The sequence below is a fragment of the Macrotis lagotis genome, chromosome 1 (genome assembly GCF_037893015.1).
Source record: "Macrotis lagotis isolate mMagLag1 chromosome 1, bilby.v1.9.chrom.fasta, whole genome shotgun sequence".
In the NCBI taxonomy this organism is placed as follows: domain Eukaryota; kingdom Metazoa; phylum Chordata; class Mammalia; order Peramelemorphia; family Peramelidae; genus Macrotis; species Macrotis lagotis.
The window spans coordinates 203,099,538-203,108,847 of record NC_133658.1 but is presented as its reverse complement, the minus strand read 5'-3'; positions in this window follow the sequence as shown (position 1 = coordinate 203,108,847).

Genomic DNA, 9,310 nt, shown 5'->3' with positions numbered 1-9,310 from the left:
TTGCAAGAAAATCAAAATGGCATCCCAGAGAGGTGGACACAAGTGAAACCACTGAACAACCTCAACAATAGCAATTAAATATTAATTTCCAGGTGTTACCAATGTCATGAAATTGATTTGATTATCTTTCCTTAACAGTTAATTTATGCCAATAAGTCTTCTCCAGTCTTCTGACATGTCTTCCACTGTCTCCACAAATGTGACTGTGACTCAGAAGGTTTATTTAATTTACTTTCAATATCTTTTAATGTATATTTTCTGATACTGCTATAGTAAATTAATTAAGTGTACATACTTTCTCCATTCATCTTGTATTTCAATTTTTATTGGTAAATTTTACTCACAAGGCATAATTCTTCAATCCAATAGCTAGGTGACATAGTGGATAAAGTACCAGACCTTGAGTGAGGGAAACAAGGCTAAATATAGTTTCAAACACTGTTTATTTCTGGAAAAATTCATGACTTCTGTCTGCTTCAGTTTTCTCATTTTTATGTTGATGCTAGTTTTGTCATGAGGATAAGAAGTGAGATAATATATATAAATTATAATGCAAACATTAAAAAGATATATAAATGCTAGATATTATAACAAAGCAGTATGCTGTTTATTATTGAAATAATAATTTATATATGTATTTGGTGGCAATGAATGCATGATAAATTTATTTACTTAAGCATAATCCTTAAAGAAAAATGGCTTAGGTTATTCAAGTCTTATTTTAAGATTGAACCACTTTAGGTTCCATTGCTTGAAAGTCAGATATTTTATTTCATTCTCCCTTTCCCTGGGATTCTTTAGTATCCTTAAAGTAATTGGAATGTGTAGGCTGTATTGATTATTTAATAAATTATACTTACTATTTTATCTATTATTTTTATTTGCAAACTCTTCTTCATCAGGCAATACTTTTAAGGGGGTTTGCAGTGTGTCTAGCCCCTCTGAAAATGACTCTAGCCCCAACCAATGTTGTTTCCCCAATATAGGGGTGGCCACTGCATTCTGGTTCTATTTAGCCATTAATACATAAAGTTTTATGAAAATATTTATTTCAAAAGGTTCAAATGAACAAACTCACCCCCCCAAAAAATGTGGGAGACATAATTTTTCCCACTCTACAGCATCCCCTATCTATGGGAAGGAGAAGGAGATTAGGTTTAAAATTGAGCTCATTTCCTACAGAGCAAATGTGTCAAACTCAAATGGAAACCTGAAGCACTAAACCATACATGAGAATTCCTATAATCCAAATAATACTTAGGAAATCACATATTAATATTGTATATGTTTTATTTTAGATGTATTCAATTTGCTAACAATTTCCCAATTACATTTTAAGCTGTTTGAGTTTATACTCAGTGTTTTGTGCTCTTTGCCATCTTTGCTAGCAAACACAATACCAATTCCAAGCACTAACACCTTTCCCAAGCTTGAATCCTAAGGATCTTATATTCTTTTTGTTTCTCTTCTGGGCTTGATGGCTACAAGGATCTCGATAGACACCTAAAAACTGAAGACAACACATAACAGAAACAAATACCCCTAGTGTAATTTTTTAGACGTAGATTTAAAGAGGTGACAGAAGAAGGAAGTCTTTCATCTTTCACCAGGTTAGTTCATGGTGCCTCTAAATTAGTTGAACAAGAATCTTGTCCTGGAACACAAGCCTAGTCAGTGGTTGAGACAGAATTCAAATTCAGGTCTTGCCTACTCCAAATTGTTTAAACTAAACAACCTAGTTTCACACCTTGAATACTCTTCCCATTTCTTCAAGTGATTTAAGGGTAACAGTGAGCACTACTCTACTTTTTCTTCTTTAATTCTTACTTGAAATGAGAGATGGGAATACTTTGATGAATAATGCCTAGTTATCTAAGAAGTGAAGTTGACTAGAGAAAGTAAAAAGGAAAGGAGAAACATCAGTAAACATTTGAGTACCTACTATTTGATAAGAACTGTATTAAATGTGCCTAAAAAGATGATGATGTAGAATTATAACCAAGGCTATGAGATAAAGGAAAATGGAAACCTTGAGGAAGGAGAGTTGACTTTAGTGTGTACATTAATAATTTTCAAACTTCAGATCCATCTATGTTAAGGAGAATTGATGTAGCATTGACAAAGGTACCCTGTACATGTATAATCATGGTACCCCTCACAGATAAAAAATGTTTTTGGTGACAAATGAAGGAATAGTATGGGGAATGACTGAATTATACAATGGTACATCATAGAGGAGGACATAAGAGATTCTGTATGGCTTTTGGAAAATTAAAGAAATTTCTTGTGAAGTAGAATTAATGCTTCTCAGACAAAAGTTAAGACAAATGGAATAGCAAATGCATCTTTGTAAAGTTTCATCTTCTACATTCTTCTTTGTCCCTTTATAGAAAGTGATAGACTAGAGTTAGAGGGCTCTAGTTCCAATTTCTGAATTGAATGTCTAAACCCAATTATACCTTTTCAAATTGTATCTATGTTTTTAACACATATAGAAACAATGTTATTTGAATGAGTACCTGAATCACTTTGAATTCTATCTCAGACATTTCATGATGTAGTGATTAAAATATTGCCACCTCCAATAAAAAAAGACTGAGGTGGAGTTCTGAGCTAATGATACTTTATTTAAAAGTCCACAGTCCCCTCTGATTAAGTGGACCTCAGATCTTCCTTATGATCTGACATGACTTCCCCTTTCAGGTCCCTGTTTTGATGAGGCCTGATATCCCGACATTCAAGGAATGCTATCTCAAATACAAAATGATTTCAGTAGTTGACATATTTGGAATAAGCTAGAATAAGTAAAACAATATGTCAGCAGGGTTAGAGGTTGGGTGAAGCAAGAAAGATATTTACTAACTCGGAGGTTTTAAGATAGATGGGCTCTTTCTCAGGAGATAATCTGGAGGTAGACAAATCATTTGGGATATTTCATGTATTTGAGTTAGATCAGCTACCACTTGGCTTGATCACCAAGGGTAGTATAAACTAGCGAAGAGGACCTCTGGCTAGCTTCCCATGATTATACATGTAATCTTATAATCTGTACCTTAGGACCCTAGACCCTAGGACAGAATGTATAGAGCTTATAATCACTACCCCTGTAAAACCATCAGATTTATTGAATCTGATTGGATTAAAGTATAGGTTCCAATGAATTATTTCACTCATTAGCTATGCATTTCATGGGCAATTCTTTCCTTTCCTGTGCTATATTTCACAATCACTGCAAAAGATATAGTAATATCTAATGGGACTAATAATTATTGTTAAATAGGTAAATTGTAATCTCTAAGTATTGGCAATTAGCATTTATTAATAATAATAAACATAATAATTTATTGTATCAGTATTTATATATTTTTAAGATTTGTAAAGGACTTTACAAATGGTACATGATGTTTTCTGTACATGCCTAGACAGACTGATCTGAAGACTCCCTGAAGAGGCTTTGGTGAAAGTCCAGATTTCGTAACATGGATGTCTACATGTGTCACCCAATACAGGGGTAGGTTAACACTTTGACTGCCTACATATCTTTAAACTGATGAAACTAAGACAGTCTTTGTTTTGATTCATTCTCACTTTGAAAATATAAATTTTCAACAGAAAGGTAAGGCTGTGACTATAGCTCTGGATCTGGACTCTGAAGGACCTGAATTTAAGTCTATTCTTAATTTTTTACAGGTGTATGACCTTAAGAAAAGCACTTAAAATTTATTTGCTTTTATTTTGTCATCCATAAAGTGAGGATATTAATTACAGCAGGCTTGATATAAAGATGAAATATGATTATATTTGCAATGTCCTTAGCAACCTTTTTGTTTCTGTTATTCAGTCAAGTCAGTTATTTAAAAATCTTTGGGGCCTCATTTGGGGTTTTCTTGGCAAAGGTACTGAAATAGTTTACCATTTCCTTCTTCAGCTCATTTTCAGATGAGGTAACTGATGTAAACATAGTGAAGTTGCTTGCCCAGGGTCATAGAAATTTTAAGTATCAAGGGATCAATTTGAACTCAGGGTTTCCTGACTCCAGCCCTGGCAATCAATCTACTGTACTACCTAGTAACCAATCTTAAATACTTTATTAATGTCAACTATAAAAATAATTATTAATTAATACTATTCATAATCATTATTGTATTCAGGAAACAAATTATTATTATTCCCTTCAACTTTGACAAATCATAATTTTATGAAGATTTGCCTTCTTTTGTTCATACAACCTAACACTAACATTTATATAGAGCTTATTATATGCTTGGCATATGACCAAGGATTTTACAAAGATTATTTCATTTAATCCTCACAACTTCCCTGGAGGATAGGACCTACTAATATCGTCACTTTGTAGAAAAGAAAAACAAAGGTTAAGTTATTTTCCCAAGGTTACACAGCTAGTTAGTGCCTGGAGATAGATTTGAACTCAAGCCATGGATTCTAGGTGATGTGCTCTATACAATGTACCATTTAGCTGCTTCTATCTATTTATCTGCAGTATTGATAATGGCTAATTACTATCCAGGATGTTTACATTCATCATTTTACACCTGGGTCACCATTAAATGGCACATTACTTATGAAACACCATATGTTATGAATTAATCATCTACCTAGCATTGTGTTTTTAACAAAACATGTAAGTTTATTTTTTCCTTGAACTGAAGAGAATTGTGAAGCATTAATCAAAACTAATCATTTTATGCATCAGGTTTTCAGTATTTTTAAGTTACTCTAAACCTTTCATAAATAAATCTGGGTTAATTCAACTTTTTCTATAACCTTAGAGTTCCAGATTTCTTTTTTGATAAACAAGCAAATCTTTTTAAGGCTACTTCTGTTTTTCCTTTAATCTTTTCTTTAAATGGAATGAAACCTAAACTTCATGAAATCAGAGGGGAAAAAAACCAGTAAATTGTCTTCTTTAAAGTTTTAATTAATCATCTGAATGTTCCCCCAACTCCCTGCTGATTTCTTTCATCCTAGAAGGAAACTTAAATTGACAAAATGATTTTTCTCGCAGCCTGATACCAATGGTCTGAGTAATTTGAATAGAAAGGTTCCTTGACAATTCGTATTCAAATTCAGCTGGGTCATGAATCTAGACCTCAGAAATTTAATGTTTCAGATGTGGAAAAATTTTAGAGTGGTTAAATTTCTTACCAAGGTTATTCAGGTAATGTCAAAAATAACATTTGAATGCAGAACCTGGAACTCCAAGTATAATATTGGCTCTACTTTACAATGCCTGTTAATTTATTACTGTATATCAAGGAATAGACATAAACACAATCACATGTTGATTTGCTAATGGTTGTGTACAAAGAATATAAAGCAGTGATGGAATACTCATTCACAAAGATTTAAAAAATTAAAGTAAAAGGAATGCAAACAGATGTGTACTCCCATCACAACCATATTATACTAGTCTGTGAGGAAGGACCTGGTCTTCTTTTCACCGTTCATGTGTCAAGAAATTCCCTTAGGTTGTTCCTTTTATCAGTCTCCATTGGCAAATTGTGTTTCTTGGTTTTGAAGTGGCTAGTTCTCATTTCCCAGTGCATAAATGTGAAAAATCATAGCAATGATAAAAATGGCCAAAACAAAAAACAAATAGATAATGATTATAAAAATATATTAAGTATTCTTCTCTAGTAAAAATCCTTGAAAACTTCTATGTTAGATATAGTAATAAAACCATCTAGATGTAAATCATATGCATTTAACTTAATGTTTCTTTCTCAGAACTACCTTTTCAAAAGAAGTTATATTTGTTCCCTCAAACTTATCAGATTTGCTAAATTGTCTTCTCATACCAGAAGAGAACCACAGAAAATGATTCATCTTCTTTCAAAAACTAAAGAAAAAAATTACATATGGAGTTTCAAAAGAATAAAAAGTGTTTTGACCATGGACATGGTCATTTGCCCATGAACATGAATGTTTAAACAGGTTGTTGGAAGAAATATTTATCAGAGGAAAAATATTTCGGAATTCTACTAGGAAACAGATGTGGAAGAGGGTTGAGATTCTTCAGACATTCACACTAAGTGATTTTGGTAAAATAAGATGTTATTAAAAATTAAAGATAATCAAAAATGAAAAAATACCAAAAATATAATTTAAAAAGGAAATGAATTCAATTCAAATTATCAAGCATCTACTAAATATCTAGTATGTAACCAAGTTTAAAAAAGCATGAAGACAAAAACAATACATTTCATATTTACTTTCCTATTGGGGAAAAATTTCTATAAAGACAAGTAAATACAATACCCATATGCACATAGAAATGAAGAAACTGCAAAGTAAATTTTTAGTGAGAAAAAATAATGGGTGATATTTAAGGAAAATTTTACAGACTCATAAATAATAATGTTGGAACTTAGGCAATTAGGGACCACTTAAAAATCAAAGCAGGGACATTATTTTTGAAAGAGCAGAGAATATAATAGAAAGTGACTTTTTTGCTAGTCAAAGTGACAAGAAAAGAAAAAGCTGAATCCATTAAATCACATAGCTGGCAAAGATTATAAGTTTTATAACTTATAGATTCTCTTCAATTAGTTCTGTGAATACATTCAAAAGCTCATAATTCAAGAGATTTCATGAAAATGAAGGAATAATCATAGTTATCAAGACAAATTCTGAAAAGATTAAAATTTTTAAGATTAAGAAGAGTTAATTTTATATTAAAATAGATAAATTGAATATTTTAACTTGGTTTATTAAAATGACAGAACAAAATAATAGGTAGTATAAATAATTACATAGAAATTATGTTCTCTAAATTATAAATTGTGAAATGGGAAAAAGATTGATAGGAAAATAAAATTTTAAGGTATTACTCTGTGCTAAGCCCTGTACTTAGTGGCAGAGTCACAAATACAAACAAAAAAGCCCTCTGCTTAAGGAATGTATACTCTGATGAAGGAGGATCAGCTTTTCTTCCAAGGGAAGTTGTAGTGGGGAGGGAAGGATAAACACAAATGCATGGTTGGGAGCTTGTGGCAGAAAGTGAATAATAGTTCCTGGGTAAAAATAAAGTTAAAGTTCAACTGTTAGAGGTCAAGGTAACTCTAGGCATAGACATATGTAGGAAATCTTGATACTAAATCATGATGACTAATATCCTTTGATATTTGGATCAATATTTGAGCATCAGTGTGGATACTTACTATCCCCATATAGAATACAACCCATCCATACTTTCTCATCTTTTATGATTCTTATTTGCTCCCATCAAGAAATATTTATAGCAAATCTAGCCAGCACAATGGAAAACTTTCACTTGACCTCTAGATATTTTTGTGAGCAAGTGTGCAGTAACAGAGCTGTTCATTTATTGATTCTCTGGTTTCCGCTTGACTAATTCACCTAGTCTTCTTGACATGGGAGTCCTTGACAAGCAAGAAAGCAGTATAATCACTATTGTGTGAGACTTTGAAAATGTCTTTGAAAGAGTGTTAAAATGAAATTTTCCTTTTTCTAAAGGGACTTGAATTTACATGAAGGCAAATTAAAAATATTGTCATGTGGAAGAGGGATTAGTTTTGTTTTGGTTGCATGTCAAATGAGAGAGATAGTAGCATTGTGTGGAAGGTCATTTGGAGACTTTTGGAGAGATTTAGAGAGTCAGATTTCAGATCCATGTAAGGAAAAGTATACTGACTGTTAAGTCCATTTTAAGTAATAATGGGTTACTGAGGAAAATAAATTCTTTTCCCTGCTCTAAATAACTTGGAATTGACAATTGTTGCACATTTTGTAGAAATAATGAATTCTTGCTCTGTCACAGTTTGAACAAGATGAACTCTGAACTTCCAACTCTGTTGCACTGAGAGTTTGTTGCTTATCTTTATATTATCTTTATATTAGATTCAAGTAATATTTGTTAACATGTTTCAGCATAGTTAAACCAATTGTTGTTTGGATCTTGTAGTTATATAGTAGGACCATAAAATGTTGTACAGAAAAGATTTGAAATTATTTAGATTGTTAGACATTTTCCCAATAATTTTCATTTTGCTCTTTTAATTTTTTTCAATTCAGTTTCATTTGTAGTGTTTTCTCAAGATATATTTACTTCTTAATATTCTTAGTAACCTATTTTCCCAAGATAAATTGAATAAAAATTTATGTAATATATATTTATATTATAAAAAATGTATATAATTGAACATAAAGCTATGGACTGACTTTTGTATTTCAAGTTAAAGTAGACAAAATTCTTTTTGCATTAATGGGCAGAAGATTTTAAGAGAAAACTTGTGATGCAATGAAAACCTAGTTTATAATTATATACCTTCTGAAATTTCTGAGTTAATAATCATTTATTCAGTTCCACGTTCAAGGCTTGAAGCTTATAGACTGGAATTTAAGTTCAAAAAGAAAACAAAATCTCCCCTCAAATAGAGCACTTTAGTTTACATTTATTATTTAGGTTACCTTAAGTTTCCTCATCTGCAAATTAAGACAATTTGACTGAAAGATCTATAGTATTATTTCCATTCCTGTTAAGTATGATTCTATAAACTAAAAAGAGGAAATAGCTTTTGAAAGAATACTGACTGATGGGAATAAACTTATTATTCTGAATTTTTCTGCAAAATAGACATAAATAATATGTATCTGTGAATAATACATAAACAAAAAATACTAAGAGGTAGTAAGAAGTTGACAAGATTGCTGTTGATTTCAAGGAAAAAGTGTTTTGTTTGTCTGGTTTTTTTTTTGAGAATGAGTCCCAATAAAGAATGAGGTTACAATTTCATAGTATAGGTATACATTATGTATTGCTGTAAAGGCCAAAGTTGAAATTTGAGAATGGGTGCATAAATGCTAAGCCTGCATGCTTAATTCACAGCAGTACTTTTGCACATCTCTTATTATAATGAAGCATATACTGTAATTATCAAACCCTAACCCCAACCCTGACCCTAACCCTAACATTAAACCTAACCCTAACCCTAATCCTAACCCTAAGCCTAACATTAATCTAAACCCTAACCCTAACCCTAACTGCTCTGACCCTAACCCCAACTCTAACCTTAACCTTAACACTAACTCTAACTCTAACCCTAACATTAACCCAAACTCTAACTCTAACCATAACTATAACCCTAACCAATACCACCCTAATCCTATCCCTAACCCTAAACCTAACACTAACCCTCTCTCTAACCCTAACCCTAACCCTAACCCTAATTCTCACTCTAACCCAAACCCTAACTCTAACCCTAACACTAACCCTAACCCTAGCCCTTACCCTAATTTTCCCACCCTAACCCTAAACCTATCCCTAACC